General features: G+C 42.4%; 1 protein-coding gene across 3 annotated transcripts in view; it reads left to right on the top strand.

The window, feature by feature from the left end:
- The window catches only part of LOC130273766 (oocyte zinc finger protein XlCOF6-like), a 55,495-nt gene that overhangs the window by 21,257 nt on the left and 10,071 nt on the right, over window positions 1-24,167 (top strand). The gene's annotated exons all lie outside the window — the stretch shown is intronic.

Here is a 24,167-nt window from a genome sequence, read left to right as displayed (position 1 = left end):
TGACTTAGGAGGGACACTGCTGAGTGTGCTGTGCATGTGCTGACCTCAAACATAGCCAGAAATGTCCCACACTACCATCTATGGTAGAATGGTTGAGCGCAAGGAAGAGAAGTACGTTCCACCACATAAGTCCACCCTTCACATTTTTGTAAATGTTTCATTATATCTTTTCATGTGACAACACTGAAGAAATAACACTCTGCTACAATGTAAAGTAGTGAGTGCACAGCCTGTATAATATTGTGTCCCCTCAAAATAACTTAACAAACAGCCTTTTATGTCTAAACAAAAGTGAGTACACCCCTAAGTGGAAATGTCCAAATTGGACCCAAAGTGTCATTATTTATGTGTGGCCACCATTATTTTCCAGCACTGCCTTAAGCCACCTTGGCATGAAGTTTACTAGAGCTTCTTGTTCTTATTGGACCACAGGACATGGTTCCAGTAATCCATGTCCTTAGCCTGCATGTCTTCAGAAAAATGTGTGTGGGCTTTCTTGTGCATCATCTTCAGAGGAGTCCTCCTTCTGAGACAACAGCCATGCAGACCAATTTGATGCAGTATGGGGTGTATGTTCTGAGCACTGACAGGCTACCCCCACCCAACCCATTCAACCTCTACAGTAATGCAGGTAGTACTCATACATCCGTTTCCCAAAGACAACCTCTGAATATGACGCTAAGCGTGTGCACTCAACTCCCTTGGACAGCCATGGTGAGGCATGTTTTTAGTGGAACTTGTCCTGTAAAACTGCTGTGTGGTCTTCCTTGTTATGCTGCAGTTCACTTTAATGGTATTTCCAATCTTCTCATAGGCCAGGCCATCTTTGTGTAGAGCAACAATTCTTTTTTTCAGATCTTCAGAGAGTTCTTTGCCATTAGATGCCATGTTGAACTCCCAGTGACCTGTATTAGAGAGTACCACAACACCATTTTTAGGACGCCTGCTTCCCATTGACACGTTAGACCTTGTAACACTAAAAAGTCACATGACACCAGGGAGGAAAAATTACTAATTGGGCCCAATTTGGATATTTCCATTTTGAGGTGTACAAGGTTTAGACATTAATGGCTGTATGTTAAGTTTTTAAAGGGACACAACATTAAACACTGTTATACAGGCTGTGCACTCACTACATTGTTGCAGAGTGTCATTTCTTTAGTGTTGTCACATGAAAAGATAGAATAAAATGTTTACAAAAATTTGAGGGGTTGACTGACTTATGTGAGATACTGTATCTGGTTTTTATGTTTTACCCCAGACTTAGCACATTTATAAAAAAAAAAGCATTAAAAAAAACCCTTGAAATATCACTTTTAAGCTGGCCTTACACTTCACGTAAATGTCAGGTGACCACGTGGCTGATAACATACAAAGGCTCATCTGTACCAGGCGTGTGTATGAATTGTTTGGCCGGCAGCTATTTAAAGTGTATGGACAGCTTTTGGCACACTCAGTACACTCAGCCTTTAAAGAAACTGATGTTTTTCATGCATTACCCCCCTCCTCACAACAAATGCTAGTAGGCAGTTTGAAAAAAATCATCATTTTTTTGAGACAAACAAACAAAAAAATGCTTAATTTTACTGAATAGGAATTACCAATGTTTTTCTATTGAGTAAAATGGTATGCAATATTAATCATTATTATTATTATTGTTTGAAAGAACAGACCAAAATACTGTGTGTGAACAAAGCCGGAGGCTTTTTTTTTTTTTTTTCTTCTTCAATCTTTCATCCATTTACAACTTAAAAAATGTCCCAAAATAATGTGGGGGATCATAGCCTTGGAGTTTTGCAGTGGTGCAGTTTTTCCCTTCCCGCAGACTGCCTTATGTAAACGGCGGGTTATGCAGCTAGTTCCCGCATCCCGCCGTTTATATAAGGCATTCAGTTAACCCAGTGATGAGCGGTATCGCTTGTGTTAACCAGCAGAAGTCCTGCTTTTACCGACTGAAGACAACTTCTGCCTGACATCCCAGGACGCTCTGTGATTGGTCCTGGTCAGTGATCACTGTGATTGGTCCCTGTGGACCAATCAGTGTATCGGCTTCTTTGTTACAGTAACTCCGGCCCTGAAGCTCTCACTTCTGTCAGAGTAGCGATCGGAGCCGGAGTTAGTGTAACAGAAGAAGAAAGAAGATACAGTGTAGAAAAAGCTTTTATAAAAGCCGAAGAAAAAGTTGAAAAAGAGTTATAAAACAGTGTCCCTGCAGTGCCCCTTACCGCAGCTGCTGTCCTCCCCGTCTGAAGTCTGAAGCCTATGGGATCTGACAGGCTGCAGTGAAGATTAGCTTGTCTGTCACTGCATATAACAGTGACAACACAGTAATAAAAAGTGTCAGTGCCCAGCAGTGTCACAGTGCCCCGTACCCACAGAAGGCTGACCTCACTCTCTTCTTCCCATTAATTCACCAGCTGCTGTAGCCTGTTGTAGTGAACAGGCTACAGAAACCTAAGCCTGTCACCAGGGGCGTAGCTAGAAACTACAGGACCCCTATGCAAAAAATTGCTCAGGGCCCTCCTACCCCCCACTTCTCGGACAACCCCCCTACACGGCGTTGGCTATCACAAATCAGTGACTACAGCACTGATGGGACACAGCCAGTGCCAATACACAATGATAGGAGAAAGAGACAAAAAAATTCAAGGACAGCGCCTCGTGTAAAACTGTGGATCCAAGTGTCTGTCTGTGAGGGTCTGTGATGGGACTCTCACCTGGATGTAGCCTTGAGGTTAAGCATATCACCCCTGTAAATGGGTTATTCTGGGAGACTTGCAAGCCATCTGGCATTTGACCTATGCCAACTGCGTGGAACCGGTAAGGAGTATGCAGAGAAAGAAGGATAAAAGACTGTCCCCACTAGGCACTATCTCCAAATGAAGGAATAAAAAATGAGGAAAATCCTCTTACATCAATAAAAACTTTTTTTTATTTAATAAAGAGGATTCTCCTAATTTTTTTTATTCCTTCATTTGGAGATAGCGCCTAGTGGGGACAATCTTTTATCCTTCTTTCTCTGAATACACAATGATATCAGTGACTTACAGGTAGGGCCGGACTGGGACCAAAAATAGGCCCGGACATTTTAGAATAAGCAGCCTACCACACTGCGCCCTCTGAATATAATACTACCACACTACCCTCTGAATATAATACTATCTCACACTGCACCCTCTGAATATAGTACTACCACACACTGCGCTCTCTGAATATAATACTTCTACACAGTGTCCCCTAAATATAATACTAACACACACACACTGTGCCCTCAGAAAATACTACCACACTGCGCTCTGAATATAATATTACCATACACTGTACCCTCTATATAATACTACCACACACTCTACCCTCTGAATATAATACTACCACAATGCGCCCTCTGAATATCATACTACCACACACTGTACTCTCAATATAAAACTACCACACACTGTACACTCTAAATATAATACTACCACACACTGTGCCCATTGAATATAATACTACCACACATTGCCCATTCTGAATATAATACTATCACACACTGTGCCCTCTGAATATAATCCTACCACACCCAGTGCACACTGAATATAGTACTACGACACACCATGCCATCTGAGTACAATACTACCATATACTATGCCATGGGTTTGATGACCTCTATTGAGGCCTGGACTTGTGCCTGCAAACGGAAGACTAAATGCTCTTGAAATATGCTTTATATCTAAAGCGAGCCTTAGGGTACGTTCACACGGCCAAATTCTGTTCAGCTAATCTTCTGGGTGAATTTGTGCATAATTTTGGCTGAATTTCTTTGTTCTCAGAGCACAGGATTTTGCCGAAATTCAAGCCATATTGATTTTGATGGGATTCCGCTGTGGAATTCTGCAAAAATAAGACTGATCTTATATATTTGTGGAATGCAGAATTTCCGCAGAAATTCTGCTGTTTAAATGGGACAGCAGAATCCCACTAAAGTTTAAACTGCACTCCCATTACCACTTTATACACACACATGCGCTCCCATTACCACTTTATACACACACATGCACTCCCATTAACACAATGCACACATGCACTCCCATTACCACTTTATACACACACATGCACTCCCATTACCACTTTATACACACACATGCACTCTCATAAACACAATGCACACATGCACTCCCATTAACACTTTATGCACGCACATGCACTCTCATTAACACTTTCTACAGTCACATGCACTCCCATTAACACTTTATATACACAAACATGCACTCCCATTAACACTTTATATACACAAACATGCACTTTCATTAAAACATTATACACACACTTGCACTCTCATTACCACTTTATACACACACACTTATTTATTTATTATTTTATTTATTTATATAGCGCCTACAGATTCCACAGCGCTTACAATTATTGGGTACAAACAAAGACAAGTATCAGACATAATATTACACAATAACTATTCAAACAAGAGGTGTGGGGATATATTTAGGCCAATCAGAGAATGTTATAGGCCTTTCTGAAGAGATGTGTTTTTAGGCTACGTTCATGCACTCTCATTAACACTTTATACACAAGCATGCATTCTCATTTACACTTTATACACAAACATGCACTCTCATTAACACTTAATACACCCACACACATATGCACTCCCATTAACACTTAATACACGCCCTTTCATTAACACTGCAGTCATTCCCCTGACTTCCTCTTCATCCCTGGATGTTCATAGCAGATAACACAGCTGAGAGGAGGGGGCACAGAACAGGCACAGGCAGCGTGCAAGCACATGTTCCTATTCATGACCTGCTGTTTGGCCTCTTCAGGCTGCCGTACCATGAATCCCCTCCCCCCTCCTCCTCTAAGACCCGACGGCAGCAGGAATCTGAAGAGGAGAGATGTGCAGCCTGCAGAGTAATGGTACATGTCCTAGGAGGCTGGGCTCCCCTGACATTGCGGGCCCCAGCCATATTTAACGGGGGGACTGGAGGGGAAGGAGGAAAGGAGGTTTTCGGGGGACCGGGAGCCTACTCAAAGCAAATCAGCGAAGGGCAATGCTCAAGGGCCCAAACTGCGGGCCCCCTGGCTATTGGGTCCGGTCACATTGGCGACCTTTGCGATGTCTATAGCTACGCCACTGTCTGTCACTGACCATAACAGTGACAGTGAAGAACAAATAATAAAAATTACTGTCAGTGCCCCTGAAGTGTCTGTCACCCTTTTATCCCATCACCACCTCGTACACCTCAATACTACCCTTTTACCTAGTCCGTCACTAATTTGTGACAGCAGCGACAGTTCGCCGCTGTGTTTTTATCGCTGTTTTCAGTCTAGTTTTGCTTTTTGTTTGTTTTCAGTTAGTTACAAAAAAATATGAAAAAAAAATAAAATAAAAAATAAATATATGACATTACAGTGGTAGTGATTTGTCACTGATTTGTGATAGTAGTGACAGTTTGCTTCAGTTTTTTTGTTCCTATTAGTGGTACAGTTTGTGACATTTTTTTTCTATACCGGTCTCACCGTCAGCTTAGTTCTTGGGATTCAGGACAGCGGTGACAGTTCACCACTGCTTTGTTGTTTGTAGCGCGGTTACATTTTTTGTTGTTTTAAAAAAAAAAAAAAAAAATTCTAAAATAAAAAAAATATATATAGTTCTAGTGTTGGTACATCAGAGACACTTCGCCATTGTTTTTCGGAACTTAATAGTGTCATCCATTCTAAAATATATGTCATGGTGTCGCACGTACAACACTGAGGAGGCATATGCCTTCTTGACATCTTCCTCAGGTTCGGACAGTGAAGAGTTGCTATATTTTCCCTCTTCTTCTTGCTCCTCCTCCACCAATTCTGAGGAGGAACCTCCTCGCCACAGTCCAAGGCATAGTACTGAGCCAGGTCCTAGTACCAGTACTGAACCAGGTCCTAGAACCTCTACTGAACCAGTTTATACCTCATTTGCCTGAGTTTGTGGCCACTGCAGGCATTCGTGTTAACACCATGGGGCTAAAAGAAGCTGATTGTTTTTCAGCTCTTCTTTTCAGAAGAGTTGATTAACATGACCGTGGAGGAGACAAACAGGTATGGCGAGCAATTCATTGCGGCCTATCCACAGGCATATCATGCTAGGCCTTAGCAGTGAATGCCAACCACCAGATGCCACCGCAGCAGATCGGGTCACACGGCTCCTCTCACAGGCTTTCCACTGGGCGGGGTTACAAGGCTAGCATGGGGTGCACAGAGGTGACCGTCAGCAGTTTTGTGCACAGTGATGCGCTTCTTCCTGCCTTGGAGTACTTGGGATTACTTTTTACAAAGTAAATTACTTTAGATAACACTAAACGCACCCTTGGAATTACATTATTACTTATTAGTGAGTAATTTCCCTTTTTTCTCAATTACATTATTTCCAAAAATCTAATTGGCAAATCCCTAACAAAACAAAAAATTCCTATTATACCCCTAGAAGAATACTTTGGCCGGTGTAGTTTTATATTTTCACCACCTTGTTAGACCCCTAATAAAACTAAAAATTATTCTCATTATACCCCTAGATGAATACCTTGGCATGTGTAGTTTCATATTTGTGTGAAAGTGAAAAGAATTGATGCTAAAATTGCAACCAAATTTGAAATTTCATTTTCACTGCTTAGTTCTACAAACTTTCCTTAAACACCTGTAGGGTCAAAAAACTTGCTACACCCCTAAATGGATACTATATGGGGTGTAGTTTCTAAAATGGAGTGCAAAATGTGGGGTTCCCACTGTTCTGGCACCATGGGGGGCTTCCTAAATGCGACATGCCCCCAAAAACCATTTCATCAAAATTCTCTCTCCGTAAGCCAAATTTTGCTCCTTCCACTTCTGAGCCCTGTAGTTCGCCAGCAGAGCATTTTATGTCCGCATATGGGGTATTTCCTTACTCGAGAGAAATGGGGCTACAAATTTAGGGGTGATTTTTCTCCTATTACCCCTTGTGAAAATGCAAAATTTGGAGTCACACCTACAATTTAAAAAAAAAACTCAAAATTTAACGAAATGTTGTGAAACACCTGTGGGGAGTTAGGGCCCACTTTACCCCTTGTTGCATTCCTTGAGGAGTGTCATTTCCAAAATTGAGTGCCATGTGGGGGGTTCCCGCTGTTCTGGCACCATGGGGGGGCTTCCTAAATGCGACATGCCCCACCAAAACCATTTCAGCCTAATGTTGCTCCTTCCCTTCTGAACCATGTAGTTCACCCGCAGAGCACTTTACATCCACATATTAGGTATTTCCATACAAATTTTGTGGGGCTTTTTCTTTTGTTACCCCTTGTAAAAATGAAAAAAAAAATGGGGCTTTAATAACATGTTAGTGTAAAAAATTTAGATTTTGAGTTTTCTCCTCCACTTTGCTGCTATTCCTGTGAAACACCTAAAGGGTTAACAAACTTACTGAATGTCATTTTGAATAATTTGAGGTGTAAAGTTTTCATTATGGGTTAATTCATGGGGAATTTATAACTTAAAGAGGTACTCCAGTGGAAAACTTTTTTTTAAATGAACTGGTGCCAGAAACTTGTATTACTTATTAGCAGCTGTATGCTTATTGGCACCAGTTGATTTAAAAAAAAAAAAAAAATTTCCCCCGGAGTACCCTTTTTAAAGGCTCTCAAATTCACTTAAAAACTGAACTCTTCAGATTTTGAAATTTTCTTGAAAATTGCTGCTAAACTTCGAAACCCTCTAATGTCTTGCAGAAGTAAAAACATGTCCACTTTATTATGCCAACATATTGCACACTAAAAATAAAGGGAACACTTAGATAACACATCCTAGATCTGAATGAATCAACTATGTATAGATGAAAGTATTTCATACGATTAGTTCAATGTGCTGACAACAAAATCACGCAAAAATTATTTATGGAAATCAAATTTATCAACCCATGGAGGTCTGGATATGGAGTCGCACTCAAAATCAAAGTGGAAAACCACACTACAGGCTGATCCAGCTTTGATGTAATGTCCTTTAAAACAAGTCAAAATGACGCTCAGTAGAGTGAGGCTCATGGAGTCTGTTTCTGACCATTTGAGTGGACACATGCACATTTGTGGCCTGCTGGAGGTCATTTTTCAGGGCTCTGGCAGTGCTCCTCCTTGCACAAAGGTGGAGGTAGCGGTCCTGCTGCTGGGTTGTTGCCCTCCTGCGGCCTCCTCCACGTCTCCTGATGTACTGGCCTGTCTCCTGCTAGCACCTCCATGTTCTGGACACTACGCTCACAGACACAGCAAACCTTCTTGCCACAGCTCGCATTGATGTGCCATCCTGCATGAGCTGCACTACCTGAGCCACTTGTGTGGGTTGTAGACTCCATCTTATGCTACCACTAGAGTGAAAGCACTACCAGCATTCAAAAGTGACCAAAACCTCAGCCAGGAAGCATATAAACTGAGAAGTTGTCTGTGGTCACCACCTGCTGAACCACTCCTTTATTGGGGGTGTCTTGCTAATTGCCTATCATTTCCACCTGTTGTCTGTTCCATTCGCACAACAGCATGTGAAATTGATTGTCAATCAGTGTTGCTTCCTGAATGGACAGTGTGATTTCACAGAAGTGTGATTGACTTGGAGTTACATTGTGTTGTTCAAGTGTTCCCTTTATTTTTTTGAGCAGTGTATATGTGAATCAATTACATCATTTATTTGGCATGGCATTTTCCTTACAAGCAGACAGTTTCAAAGTTAGAAAAATGCAACATTTTCCAATTTTTCATGAAATTATGGAATATTTCACAAAGAAACAATGCAAGCATTGATGAAAATTTACCACCAACATAAAGTAGAATGTCACAAAAAACAGTCTCATAATCAGTATGATGCATAAAAGCATCCCAGAGTTATTAATGCATGAAGTGACACAGGTCACATTTGCAAAAATGACCTCAGTACTTAAGGGGTTAATATCTGTTGAGGACCAGGAGTTAACCTGAGAACTCAATGTGCCGGGACCTACATTACTTCGGCAATATTTCGTATTACTTGCAATATCATAGTAGTTGTAGTCATATAGCGGGAGATTTATTAACAGATTCAAAGGTTTTTTTTGCTTACAAAAGTCACACAAAAAGTCGCACGTGCGCCTAAGCAAATTTTTGTGCGACTTTTGGCTGTAAGCAAAAATGAACAGAAGAGCTTACCAAAGCAAATTTCAGTTTTAACTTTGCAGTGGTCAGGGATTTATCAAGTGCGAAAGTCGCTCAAAAAGTCGCAACTGCCTCCAAAGCAGCGTAAATGTAAGCCAGCCTGGACCTGGCTTACAAAACTTGCTTTGGAGATTGGTATTTCATATTTCCCGCTGAGAGCTGAGACCACGGCTCCGGCGGGAAATATGAATATGAAACCACAGCTGTACAAAGGAGCTGGGGCTGGCATCACTGTGCAGCCACCCGGGCTCAGTCTTACCCCCCACCCCACGATCATCTCCCACAACCCCCCCCCCCCCATTTATCTTTCCTCCTCCTCTGGTCCCCCCCCCCCCCCCCCCCAGCTCGTCTCCCCCCTGCCCGGTCATCTCCCGCAACCCCCTGCTTATCTTTCCTCCGCCCCTTATCTTTCCTCTGCCACTGGTCAGCTTCATCTTGCCGCCTGTACATCTCTCACCCCGCCAATTGCTGTTACAGGACTACAACTCCCAGCATATCCTTTCAGTGAGGACATGCTGGGAGTTGTAATTGCATCAGCCGTCTCCCTGGAATATGAAACTGAAGTGTAATCTCATACTTCCCGGTCTGAGCTGTCATTGGCTGGTCGGTGTCGGCCAATCACAGCTCAGACGTGAGATTACACTGTAGTTTCATATTGCAGGGAGCCGGCCGGCCTGCATCTACCACCGGCCCGCTCGCTGCTGCTACTACAACTCCCAGCATGCCCTCACTAAAAGGACATGCTGGGAGTTGTAGTCCTGAAAAAGCAAGCGGCAGGGTGGGAGATGTACAGGCGGCAAGATGACGCTGACCAGCGGCGCAGGAAAGATAAGCGGGGGGTTGCGGGAGATGATTGGGTAGCGGGGAGATGAGCTTGGGGGGGGGGCAATGAGAGATGAGCTATTTTATTTTTTTCAAAAATTTAAATAATTTTTAAAAAACTGCATAGAATTCCCTGTATATTCAGTATCAGCCAGGTACCAACCAAGCAGCAACAGCCTGACGTTACCAGGGTGGGTGAGGACCATTGTTACTCGTCCTCCCCAGCCTAAATAATGCCAGCCTGTTTCCGCCTAGGCCCAGGAGCGCCATTTTTGACGCTCGGGGCCTGTTGGCGGTGGGTACTGGGGTAATAATTGGGGGTTAGTGCTAACTGTTTTTGGGGCTAACGCTAAGCCCAGGCTTAGTAATGGATTCCGTCTATAAGACTGCTTCCACTACTAAGCCTGTAAAGTAAATAAAAAAAAACACAACAGATTAAAAAAAACTTTTATTCCAAAAAGCACTCCCCACAAGCCCTCATTAAACATTTTATAAATATTAAACCAAAAAAACGTGGTTCATCGTAGTCCGCCGAATCTGAAGAAGTCCACGGGATACACTGATCTGAAATGAGAAGAAGAAGAAAAAATGGGTTAGTACATTCAGGGGGAAAAAAGTTGTAAAAAAAAAAAAAATGTAATAAACACACAAATATATATATATATATATATATATATATATATATATATATATATATATATATATATATAATGTCGCACATTTTTTTTCACACCTGTGACTTGAGGTGGGGTGACAAAGTGCTGTTCTGAAGTCATTTATTGGTTTTTGCTTATGTGTGCTAAAAAATTGTATTCAAAAGTGATTTATTCTTTTTTGCTTATGTAAGCCAAATTTATCAACCCCCCCTGTGATAGTATGATAAATGTGTCACACACAAGCAAAACCAAAAGCAAGAAAAAATGCCTACAGAACTCTCTTACCAAAGCAACGATGATAAATCTCCCCGTTAGTCCCTGGCATGGAGCCTCCTCAAATTCTGTAGGGGATACTTATCAAAACCTGTGCAGAAGAAAAGTTGCCCATAGCCACCAATCAGATCGCTTCTTTCATTTTTGAAAGGGCCCTCTCAAAAACGAAATAAGCAATCTGATTGCTATGGACAACTGGGCAACTTTTCCTCTACACAGGTTTTGATAAATCTCCCCTGAGAAGTTTTGTTGTACTCTGAGACTTTCACATTACTGTTAATGCTAAACACTGCATTATTCCACCATCCAAAGTATCAGGAATATACTTATCTTAGAAGATCGGAAACTACTTTCTGTATCTCTAAACTCTTTAGATTATTGTAGTGCAAAAGAGATAATGTATAATACTTTTTAGTATTACATGCATCTTTCTACTTTCCCTTTGAACAATTTAAGAAGACTGGATAATACTTTGTAAAGTATTGACTGCTGTGCGGAATTTCTATTTGGGTGATCTTTAGGAATGCTTTGATGCTGAGTGTGCCTATTTTGTTTTGGGTTTTCATGTCAAGTATGTAAAAATGCTCTGTAATGAGAACAAGTTATACAGATTTTCCCCTAGGTGTCAGTAAAGATCAAGTGAAATTGTAGCTTGTGTCTTGTTGGTGTATGTCACATGTCCCATAATAAGTCGGCAGCTTCAAAACTATAGACAAACAGATCAGGTATTTTCTGAGGGCTCATTTACATATGCTTAAAGTTACACTGGGTGTGCTCCCATAACTAAGCTTGGCCACAATTAAGTTATCGAGTAGGTGTCAATACTAGGTATGCTAGACATAGCTGCCACTTACTATTCTTTTCAGGACCTTCCTCTATTGGGTACATTTCCACTTATTTTTTATTTTTTTTTCCACCTGAAAAACTGCTCCAGCTTTTTCTTGCGTTTGGCAGTTTTTCCAGCATTTTTGCTGATGTGTCAAAACAGACAATTTTGTACCTTGTGGCAGTTTCTAACTGCCTTCCAGGTACCACTCTGTGAGTCGGATGCAGGGTGCCACTACTTGCCTCCCCTGGCTGTATAGTATACAGCGGTTCATAGCTCAGCAATGTATACCATACAGGAGCCAGTGCTTGTGTTACTGCACTGACCAGAGTAGCTGGTCTAAGCTGTGCTTTCACAGCTGATGCTGAGCAGGAGATATACATCTTGAAGGAGATTTATCAAGCTCCGTAGTAAAAAAAAATTTGGCGTAAAGAAGTCGCATGTACTTGTGCACGTGCGACTTTTCTATACATGCTGCGGCTTTTTGATTTTTGCTTATTCCATAGCACATTTCTGAAATCTGTTCACGTAGTAATTTATTTTTTTACTTTGCAGTGGTCATGTATTTATCAAATGCGATAGTCGCTATTTATGAAGAAAAAAAGTTGCATATGTATTCCAGGTCCAACCTGTCTTACAGAAAGTGCATACGTCTGCAGAAAAGGAAATTAATACCCACTTTAACAACTGTTCTTATTCTGCATCATGATACAAAGCTACTACATTGTTAATTATAGAAAAAATGTATTATATAACTAATAGCTATTAATTTTAAGGTCTGAAATACACACTGCACACCTTGTTAATTTTATGACACGTACATGCTGGCGTACTCGCAAAATGTAAAAATGAATGTTGTGTTAAAATAGTATAAGGCACAAAATAATTGTGTAAGAATTTTTACAGACTATGTAAATAACCCATATGTGCCACAATAGTGAAGCCTTAAAAAAAAAAAAAAAAAAAAAACCATAGTAATACAGCTTCATGCACATTTTGGGGTGGGTAACATACCGAGCCTTTTTTTTTTTGAGGCTTCACTATTGTATATGTGCCTGTTGGTGCTGCGCTGTCTTCCTTCCTGACGTAAACTTCGGCCTCAGAGCAGCGATGCAAGACTCCGCCCACCAACATCACAAAATGCGGGCTCAAAATTAAACAAAAAAGCCTCCAGAGTACGGATATTCATGGTGCGGCATAGTATGTTTTTAATATTTTTTTATTTCTGAGGAGGGTGGATGTGTTGTTGCGGGATAGTAGAGTGCAGCTATTTAGTGCCAGGCCGGCCAGTCTGGGGGTCAACCGTCACTCTCTAGCAATGCTACTAGTAGTAAAGGGTAGATAAAAAACTTTGGCTATTAAAATAAAGGAAAACTTTTCTGCTTTAAAAAAATGCTTTTGTAAGCGGGTTCCCCGGGTTTTGCTTACGTGTGATTTATTTATCAAGGTCGTGCAACTATTTTTGATAATTAGGTCGCATCAAGAGGCCCGCAACATAAAAAATGGGGCCTGTTGTTACCGGCTCTTCCCGATGCCCCTCTGGCGGTAGGTAAAAGTGTAATAATTGGGGCTTAGTGCTAGCTGTTTTTGTGCCTAACGCTAAGCCCCGGCTTAGTTATGGACTACTTCCACTAGTATGCCTGAAAATAACATTTAAAAAAAACATGGAAAAAAAATTATTACACAAACACTCCCCCACAGTCCTTGTTAACCCTTTTATTAAAAGGAAAAAAAAAAAGCTAGTCATCGAAGTAGTCCACAGGATATACGGATCTGAAACAAGAAGGAAGAAAAGAAACCGAAAAATGGGTTAGTACATTTATGGAACTCTTCCCCCAGTGTGTTCCAAAACAGGGAGCCTCCAGCTAAAGGCTGTCTGGGAATGATGGGGGTTGTATTTTAGCAACACCTGGAGGCTCCCTGTTTGGTAAGACTCTGCCAGAAAGGGTCTGTTCACATTATGCAATGCCCATCTTTACTAAGGGCGGAGCTACACTTGACTAGGCTGGGACAGGAGCCAGGGTGGTGAGTGATTGTCTGCCTATAGATGGCTAGATATTGTTACGCCTAGCGCTCCGGGTCCCCGCTCCTCCCCGGAGCGCATACGGCGCCTCTCTCTCCGCAGCGCCCCGGTCGGTCCCGCTGACCGGGAGCGCTGCACTGTCATGGCCGTCGGGGATGCGATTCGCACAGCGGGACGCGCCCGCTCGCGAATCGCATCCCAGGTCACTTACCCGTTCCCGTCCCCTGCTGTCATGTGCTGGCGCGCGCGGCTCCGCTCTCTAGGGCGCGCGCGCGCCAGCTCCCTGGGACTTAAAGGGCCAGTGCACCAATGATTGGTGCCTGGCCCAATTAGCTTAATTGGCTTCCATCTGCTCCCTGCCTTTATCTGACCTCCTCCCATGCACTCCCTTGCCGGATCTTGTTGCCATTGTGCCAGTGAAAGCGTTTTGTGTGTCCTAAGCCTGTGTACCAGTTCTTCTGCTATCCACCCTGACTACGAACCTTGCCGCCTGCCCCCGACCTTCTGCTACGTCCGACCTTGCTTCTGTCTACTCCCTTGTACCGCGCCTATCTTCAGCAGCCAGAGAGGTTGAGCCGTTGCTAGTGGATACGACCTGGTCACTACCGCCGCAGCAAGTCCATCCCGCTTTGCGGCGGGCTCTGGTGAAAACCAGTAGTGACTTAGAACCGATCCACTAGCACGGTCCACGCCAATCCCTCTCTGGCACAGAGGATCCACTACCTGCCAGCCGGCATCGTGACAGATATACTGTACACCCCACAAAGAGTTAACCAACTCGGCTCTTCCTTTTCTAAGCTGGCACATAGCGCTCAGCCCAGCAAGGGCTTACAGTAAAACAGCAATCTATACCGATCACTGTTTTTACTGTAAAATTCTAGCTGAGCAAGAAACATACAATGTATATCTACTTCTCAGCATCAGTTGTGCTCGAGGGCTGACAGCAGGGACAGTTTCCAGTGCAGTGCTATGCTGCGCTGGAAACTGAACAGCGGCGGAGCAAATGATAGTAATGATATCACTACTTCCCTCCGAGGATTCAGAAACGATGACCTATTTGCTTTAAAAAACACTCTCGGCGCATGCTGTAATTGCCAAAACTGCCAAATCGCAGCAAAACGCCTGGGTCAGGGGAAAAACCGCCAAACCCCTAACGCCAAGTGGGTTTTGTATTATGCGTTTCCCTATTGACTCTCTACTAACATCTCCAAAAAAAACGACACTGGGGGGGCAGTTTTTTGGGGGTGTATTTGCCCCCAAAAATTTAGGAACTAAGCCTTAGAGAAAGAAGACAATGCGAAGAGCAGATTGTAATAATGCTCCTTACTTATATAGCACCAACAAATCGTGCATCTGTTAACAATACAGAGGTAAAGTGTACACCTGAAATTAGACAATACTTAGTAGTAAACCAATTCAAGCAAAAGGGTTTAGGCCTTACAACCTTTGAGAAAAAAGAGTGATGAGAAAGGTAAAGTTATCATTCTGTACAATGGTACAGCCTTATTTTATGACATTTTTTTGCAATTTTATGTATATAATGCTTATAAAAACGCTGTGTATATAAAAAAAAAAATCACAGCTTTCCATTACATTTCTTAGCTTTCTTATACCCTTAGTTCTTTACCATTTCAAGATTATATTCAGACTGTAAATCCATACATTGCGTTCAGATTTGAGGCAATGCTTTCTAAATCAAATGCATCAGCAGCAGCTGTACAGATATCTGTATAACACATCCAAGTTCTTCTAAAAGTTGTTGGTGTTAAGGTATGGTTCACACTAGCTAGTGTTTCTAGAAGAACAGATTTGACAATGACTGACTAGGCTTTGTGTGCCTTTAATGGGTAAAGCATATTTCAAACCCACACTCCCAATCCCATCCTCTTACAAAAGCACTCAGATGATTATTATTATTATTATTATTATTATTCCTTTCTATCCGAAAATTCATGTAATTATTTTCTTCTGTTGGTTCATGTGATCTCATGGTGATCTACATATGTTTCTTTGCTTTCAATGGGATAACAAGCTAAACTAGTAAAACCTCCCGTTTGCAGAAACTGCTTTGACTAGTACACACAAGTTCTCCATGGAAGGTTACACACTCCTATTGCAGTTGCTGCTGATTGTACAGCTCCTATCACACAGTTATAATGGAGAAGATGACAGCCTCCCTGACTGTGTACCAGTGACACAGTAATGTCACAGTACAGCCTGTGCTGTCACTGTGCATCTTATACCAAAATTGTGACATCATTTTTGAGCATTATTTTTGCATTATGTGAGGGGACATACTCCCTCACATACCACCTAAGCTGCAGCCAGGTGGGGAGGACTGGATAAGCTTAATTGAGATTGTGTGTGTGTGTGTATATATACACTTGAAAATGGTGACATGAGGTCACTGAAACGTACAGATTTTTGCACCATGAAATAAACTCCATTTTTTTGGGGCCATTTTTGCCAACTGGTGTGCTGCATTTATCTATATACAGTCATGGCTGTAAATGTTGGAACCCCTGAAATTTTTCAAGAAAATGAAGCATTTCTCACAGAAAATGATTGCAGTGACACATGTTTTGCTATACACATGTTTATTCCCTCTGTGTGTATTGGAACTAAACCAAAAAAGGGAGGAAAAAAGCAAATTGGACATGATGTCACACCAACCTCCAAAAATGGGCTGGACAAAATTATTGGCACCCTTTCAAAATTGTGGATAAATAAGATTGTTTCAAGCATGTGATGCTCCTTTAACCCCTTAAGGACACATGACGTTCTCATACGTCTCCATTTCCGAGTCCTTAAGGACACATGACGTATGAGAACGTCATGTGTTTTACCGGCCCCCCGCAACCATCTGGAGCGGAGCCGGTCCCCGATGCCTGCTGAAATCGTTCAGCAGGCATCGGGGCATATCGCCCAGGGGGGTCATTATGACCCCCCATGTCGGCGATGGCCGCAGATCGCTGGACAATTCAGTCCAGCGATCTGCGGCGGATTCCGGGTCAATCGGGTCTCCAGTGACCCGGTGACCCGGAATTACAGGCTGTTCGGGGCCGTCTCCGACGGCCCCGAACAGCCAGAGCCAGCAGGGGTGAGGTGGCACTGGTGCCACCTCACGATCGCCCTGATTTGTCGGCCGGATTACCGGCCGACCAATCAGGGCGCCTGCTGCGGGTGTCACTCCCGCAACCCGCTCCGCCCCTCTTCCGGAGGACGTGAGCGGGTGCGGGACGTGCACCCCGGGTGCTGGGGACCCTGATCCCCGGCGCCCCTGTTGGGATCGGGGCCCCAGGAGCAGCGGCGGCGGCGGAGACGACGAGGGACTGACCTGTGCGGCGAGGATCGTTGGAGGTGAGTGACAGCCTCCTGCTGTTGCTTAGCAACAACTCCCAGCATGCAAAAAGGGCATGCTGGGAGCTGTAGTTATGCAACAGCAGGAGGCAGACCACCACAACTCCCAGCATGCCCTTATGGGCATGCTGGGACTTGTAGTTTTGCAACAGCTGGAGGCACATTCTTTCTATGGAAAAGTGTACCTTCAGCTGTTGTGTAACTACAACTCCCAGCTTGCACAATCAGCTAAAGTGCATGCTGGGAGTTGTAGTGGTGCATCTGGTGGTTGCATAACTACAACTCCCAGCATGCCCGTTGGCTGTCGGTGACTGCTGAGAGTTGTAGTTTTGCAACAGCTGAAGGCACACTGAGTTAAGTAGCAAACCAGTGTGTCTCCAGCTGTTGCATAACTACAATCCCCAGCATCCCCAGCCAAAGTAGTATGCCTCCAGCTGTTGCATAACTACAACACCCAGCATGCCCTTCCGCTGTCCGTACATGCTGGGGGTTGTAGCTTTTGCAACAGCTGAAGGCACACTGGTTGCAAAACACTGAGTTTGTTACCAAACTCGGTGTTTCACAACCAGTGTGCCTCCAACTGTTGCAAAACTACAACTCCCAGCATGCAATGATAGACCGTACATGCTGGGAGTTGTAGTTTTGCAACAGCTGGATGTTCCCCCCCCCAATGTGAACGTACAGGGTACACTCACATGGGCGGAGGATTACAGTAAGTATCCGGCTGCAAGTTTGAGGTGCGGCAAAATTTCTGCCGCAGCTCAAACTGCCAGCGAGAAACTACTGTGAACCCCCCGCCCGTGTGACTGTACCCTAAAAACACTACACTAACACACAATAAAATAAAAAGTAAAAAACACTACATATACACATACCCCTACACAGCCCCCCTCCCCAATAAAAATGAAAAACGTCTGGTACGCCACTGTTTCCAAAACGGAGCTTCCAGCGGTTGCAAAACTACAACTCCCAGCATGCACTGATAGACCGTACATGCTGGGAGTTGTAGTTTTGCACTGATCCCCCCCCCCCCAATGTGAACGTACAGGGTACACTCACATGGGCAGAGGATTACAGTAAGTATCCGGCTGCAAGTTTGAGCTGCGTCAAATTTTCTGCCGTAGCTCAAACTGCCAGCGAGAAACTACTGTGAACCCCCCGCCCGTGCGACTGTACCCTAAAAACACTACACTACACTAACACAAAATAAAATAAAAAGTAAAAAACACTACATATACACATACCCCTATACAACCCCCCTCCCCAATAAAAATGAAAAACGTCTGGTACGCCACTGTTTCCAAAACGGAGCCTCCAGCTGTTGCAAAACAACTACTCCAAGTATTGCCAGATAGCCGTTGACTGTCCAGGCATGCTGGGAGTTTTACAACAGCTGGAGGCACCCTGTTTGGGAATCACTGGCGTAGAATACCCCTATGTCCACCCCTATGCAAGTCCCTAATTTAGGCCTCAAATGCGCATGGCGCTCTCACTTTGGAGCCCTGTCGTATTTCAAGGCAACAGTTTAGGGCCACATATGGGGTATCGCCGTACTCGGGAGAAATTGGGCTTCAAATTTTGGGGGGTATTTTCTGCTATTACCCTTTTAAAAAATGTAAAATTTTTGGGAAAACAAGCATTTTAGGTAAAAAAAATATATATTTTTTTACATATGCAAAAGTCGTGAAACACCTGTAGGGTATTAAGGTTCAAATTACCCCTTGTTACGTTCCCCGAGGGGTCTAGTTTCCAAAATAGTATGCCATGTGTTTTTTTTTTTGCTGTCCTGGCACCATAGGGGCTTCCTAAATGCGGCATGCCCCCAGAGCAAAATTCGCTTTCAAAAAGCCAAATGTGACTCCTTCTCTTCTGAGACCTGTAGTGCGCCAGCAGAGCACTTTTCACACCCATATGGGGTGTTTTCTGAATCGGGAGAAATTGGGCTTCAAATTTTGGGGGGTATTTTCTGCTATTACCCTTTTTAAAATTGTAAAAATTTTGGGAAACCAAGCATTTTAGGTAAAAAAAATATATATTTTTTTACATATGCAAAAGTCGTGAAACACCTGTAGGGCATTAAGGTTCACGTTACCCCTTGTTACGTTCCCTGAGGGGTTTAGTTTCCAAAATGGTATGCCATGTGTTTTTTTTTTGCTGTTCTGGCACCATAGGGGCTTCCTAAATGCGGCATGCCCCCAGAGCAAAATTTGCTTTCAAAAAGCCAAATGTGACTCCTTCTCTTCTGAGACCTGTAGTGCGCCAGCAGAGCACTTTTCACCCCCATGCGAGGTGTTTTCTGTATCGGGAGAAATTGGGCTTCAAATTTTGGGGGGTATTTTCTGCTATTACCCTTTTTAAAAATGTAAAATTTTTGGGAAACCAAGCATTTTAGGTAAAAAAAATATATATTTTTTTTACATATGCAAAAGTCGTGAATCACCTGTAGGGTATTAAGGTTCACTTTACCCCTTGTTACGTTCCCTGAGGGGTCTAGTTTCCAAAATGGTATGCCATGTGGTTTTTTTTTGCTGTCCTGGCACCATAGGGGCTTCCTAAATGCGGCATGCCCCCCAAAAACCATTTGTCGCTCCTTCCCTTCTGAGCCCTCTACTGCGCCCACCGAACAATTAACATAGACATATGAGGTATGTGCTTACTCGAGAGAAATTGGGTTTCAAATACAAGTAAAAATTTTCTCCTTTTTATCCCTTGCAAAAATTAAAAAATTGGGTCTACAAGAACATGCGAGTGTAAAAAATGAAGATTTTGAATTTTCTCCTTCACTTTGCTGCTATTCCTGTGAAACACCTAAAGGGTTAATACACTTACTGAATGTTTTTTTGAATACTTTAGGGGGTGTAGTTTTTATAATGGGGTCTTTTATGGGGTATTTCTAATATGAAGACCCTTCAAATCCACTTCAAAACTGAACTGGTCCCTGAAAAATAGTGAGTTTGAAAATTTTGTGAAAAATTTCAAAATTGCTACTGAACTTTGAAGCCCTATGGTGTCTTCCAAAAGTAAAAACTCATAAATTTTATGATGCAAACATAAAGTAGACATATTGTATATGTGAACCCAAAAAAAAAATATTTTGAATATCCATTTTCCTTACAAGCAGAGAGCTTCAAAGTTAGAAAAAATGCAAAATTTTAATTTTTTTCATCAAATTTTGGGATTTTTCACCAAGAAAGGATGCAAGTTACCATAAAATTTTACCACTAAGTTAAAGTAGAATATGTCACGAAAAAACAATCTCGGAATCAGAATGATAACTAAAAGCATTCCAGAGTTATTAATGTTTAAAGTGACAGTGGTCAGAATTGCAAAAAACGCTCCGGTCCTTAAGGTATAAAATGGCCTGGTCCTTAAGGGGTTAAACTCACCTGGGGCGAGTAACAGATGTGGGCAATATAAAAATCACACCTGAAAGCAGATAAAAAGGAGAGAAGTTCATTTAGTCTTTGCATTGTATGTCTGTGTGTGCCACACTAAGCATTGACAACAGAAAGAGGAGAAGAGAACTGTCTGAGGCCTTGAGAACCAAAATTGTGGAAAAATATCAACAATCTCAAGGTTACAAGTCCATCTCCAGAGATCTAGATTTGCCTTTGTCCACACTGCGCAACATTCTCAAGAAGCTTGCAACCCATGGCACTGTAGCTGATCTCCCTGGACGTGGACAGAAGAGAAAAAGTGATGAAAGGTGTCAACTCAGGATAGTCCGAATGGTGGATATGCAGCCCCAATCAAATTCCAAAGATATTCAAGCTGTCCTGCAGGCTCAGGGAGCATCAGTGTCAGCACAAACTATCCGTCCACATTTAAATGAAATTAAATGCTATGGAAGGAGACCCAGGAGGACCTCACTGCTGACACAGAGACATAAAAAAAAGCAAAATGAACTTGAGTAAGCCAAAATCCTTCTGGGAAATGTCTTGTGGACATATGAGACCAAGATAGAGCTTTTTAGTAAAGCACATCATTCTACTGTTAACTGAAAATGGAATGAGGCCTACAAAGAAGAGCACACTACCTACAGTGAAATATGGTGGATGTTCAATTATGTTTTGGGTTGTCTTGCTGCCTCTGGCACTAAGTGCCTTGAATGTGTACAAGGCATCATGAAATCTGAGGATTACCAACGGATTTTGGGTCGCACTTTACAGCCCAGTGTCAGAAAGCTGGGTTTGTGTCCAAGATCTTGGGTCTTCCAGCAGGACAATGACCCCAAACATACGTCAAAAAGCACCCAGAAATGGATGGCAACAAAGCGCTGGAGAGTTCTGAAGTGGCCAGCAACAAGTCCAGATCTAAATCCCATTGAACACCTGTGGAGAGATCTTATAATTGCTGTTGGGAAAAAGTGCCCTTCCAATAAGAGAGACCTGGAGCAGTTGGCAAAGGAAGAGTGGTCCAACATTCCGGCTGAGAGGTGTTAGAAGCTTATTGATGGATATAGGAAGCCACTGATTTCAGTTATTTTTTACAAAGGGTGTGCAACCAAATATTAAAGGGGTAATCTGGTGGAAAACTTTTTTTTTAAATGAACTGGTGCCAGAAAGTTAAACAGATTTGTAAATTACTTCTATTAAAAAAATCTTAATCCTTTTTAGTACTTTTTAGCAGCTGTATGCTACAGAGGAAATTCTTCACTTCTTGAATTTCTTTTTTGTGTTGTCCACAGTGCTTTCTGCTGACACCCCTGTCCGTGTCAGGAACTGTACAGGGCAGGAGAGGTTTGCTATGGGGATTTTCTCCTGCTTTGGACAGTTCCTGAGACGAACATCAGGTGTCAGCAGAGAGCACTGTGGACAACACCAAAAAGAAACTACAAAAATAGATTTTCCTCTGTAACAAACAGCTGCTAAAAAGTACTGACAGGATTAAGATTTTTTAAAAGAAGTAATTTACATCTCTGTTTTAACTTTCTAGCACCAGTTAATAAAAAAAATTAAAAAAAAAGTTTTCCACCAGAGTACCCCTTTAAGTTAAGGGTGCCAATAATTTTGTCTAGCCCAAACACAGTTTGATGTGACATTATGTCCAATTTGCCTTTTTTTCCTCTCTTTTTTTGGTTTAGTTCCAAAACACACAAAGGGAATAAACATGTGTATAGCAAAACACATGTTACTGTAATCCTTTGCTGTGAAAAATACTTCATAGTTTAGAAAAATTTTCAGGGGTGCCAAATACATATAATATATATAGCGTATAGAAAAAAGAAGCAGCACTCTTGGTCAAAAAATGGAGGCTCTTACCGCACTTTTTGATCAAATATATAAAGTAGTAGGGTATGGCAATGGCCAGGGCATGCTGCAGAGCAGTGGAAGCTGGAGCTCGGACAAACGGTGTACAGAAGTGTGACAACTTAGTGCCAGTTTAGAGTCATTATCTGTGTTCCTCTTTGGCAGGCAACCGTGGGCAGGGCAGAGACATCATCTAGCAGACGTGCCTTTGTGTGGCATGTCTGCTACCAGCAGCCACTTCTCTTAAAGAGACAGAAGGCTGATATATATGTGACAGGACCAGCACGGAGCCTGTGGCTTCTCATGTAATAGCCCATTCTGCACTTTATAAGTAAAAAGTTATAATAATTCCCTGCTTCTTAACCCCTGCATGTATGCATACGTCCTAGCAATCTCCTGCTCTGTGCTGCAGGAGATCGCCAGCGGGACCCAGCTGTCAATCACAGCCGAGGTGCTGTCGTAGCTGCCGGGGGCCGTGATCGCACCGTTCCCGGCAGCATTAACCCCATAGATACCGTGATCAATCCTGATCACGGCATCTATGGTGTTGACAGGGGGAGGGCGTTCCCCATGTTCACCAACAGTGGCGCCGCCGCCATGCGATCGCAGGTCGCTGTTGGTTGCTAAGGCAGCAGGATGTCAGATGATGACCTTCTGAATGCCAGCTACGGAAGCCTGTGAGATCCAGTCAGAGGCTGGATCGTACAGGCTGTAGTGTGTGCAGCTCATCAGGTTATACTGTGCTGAAGTACAAATGTATTGCAGCATAGTATAACCTGTAGAAAGTGAAAAATAAAATAAAAAGTTCTTCAATAAAAGTACAAAGTGTAAAAAATTATTTTAATAAATGCCCCTTTCCCAATAAAAGCCCTGTATTATAAAAAAAAAAAAATCACATACATACTAGGTATTGCCATGTCCGTAATTACGTGTACTATAAAGCTATAATGTTCATTATACCACACGGTGAACGCCATAAAAAAAAAAAACGCAAAATTCAACAATTTTGGTGCAAATAGTGGAATAAAAAAGATCAAAAGTACAGCATGTCCCACAAAAAATAAGCCCTCACTCAATGGCGTTGGACGACAAATAAAAAAGTTACGGAATCAGAAAATAACACAAAAAAGGGAAAAATAAATTATATTCTGAATCGCTCCGCTCAGAAAAAGCATTCTAAAGTTATTACCATTTACAAAAAACAAACAAAAAAAAAAGGCATGGTCATTGAGGTATAAAAATGGGTCCATTCTTAAGGGGTTAAATGTCACTTTATCCTGAACCACATATTTTTGTGTTTTGGTACCAGCTGCCTGTGTAACTGCAGCTCTTTATCATATGACATTTCCTTTTCTTTTAGTTATTCCATACTTACTAGACTTCCCTAAGTAAACTAGATTATACAATGAGTGTAACACCCTGAATTCCTTCTGCTCATTTTAAGGACTTGTCTCTTTGAATTTCCATAATGTGCTGGTAAATTAGGCTACAGCTTTAATTCATGTCTGAGAGAGCAGTCACTGTGCGCTGAGTCAGATTACACGGTTAGCCACCCTGAATGAGATCATATTTGGCTCATTCTTTCCCATCTCTCTTGTGTAGCCACGAGTACAGCTTTCATGAGATACAGAGAAGTGCTAGCAGGGAAAGTACTGGGAATGTTTTCTTAACCGCAGTGCACAGGATTTCATCTGTTCAATTTCTAAATGAAAAACATTGACCGTGATAAATACAAGGTTGATACATCTTCACTGCTATATGTTTGTTTTGTTAATTATTGCT

Source organism: Hyla sarda, chromosome 5 (genome assembly GCF_029499605.1).
Source record: "Hyla sarda isolate aHylSar1 chromosome 5, aHylSar1.hap1, whole genome shotgun sequence".
NCBI classification, from domain to species: domain Eukaryota; kingdom Metazoa; phylum Chordata; class Amphibia; order Anura; family Hylidae; genus Hyla; species Hyla sarda.
Note: the sequence above shows the minus strand (reverse complement) of the source record. Positions and strands in the feature narration are given on the sequence as shown.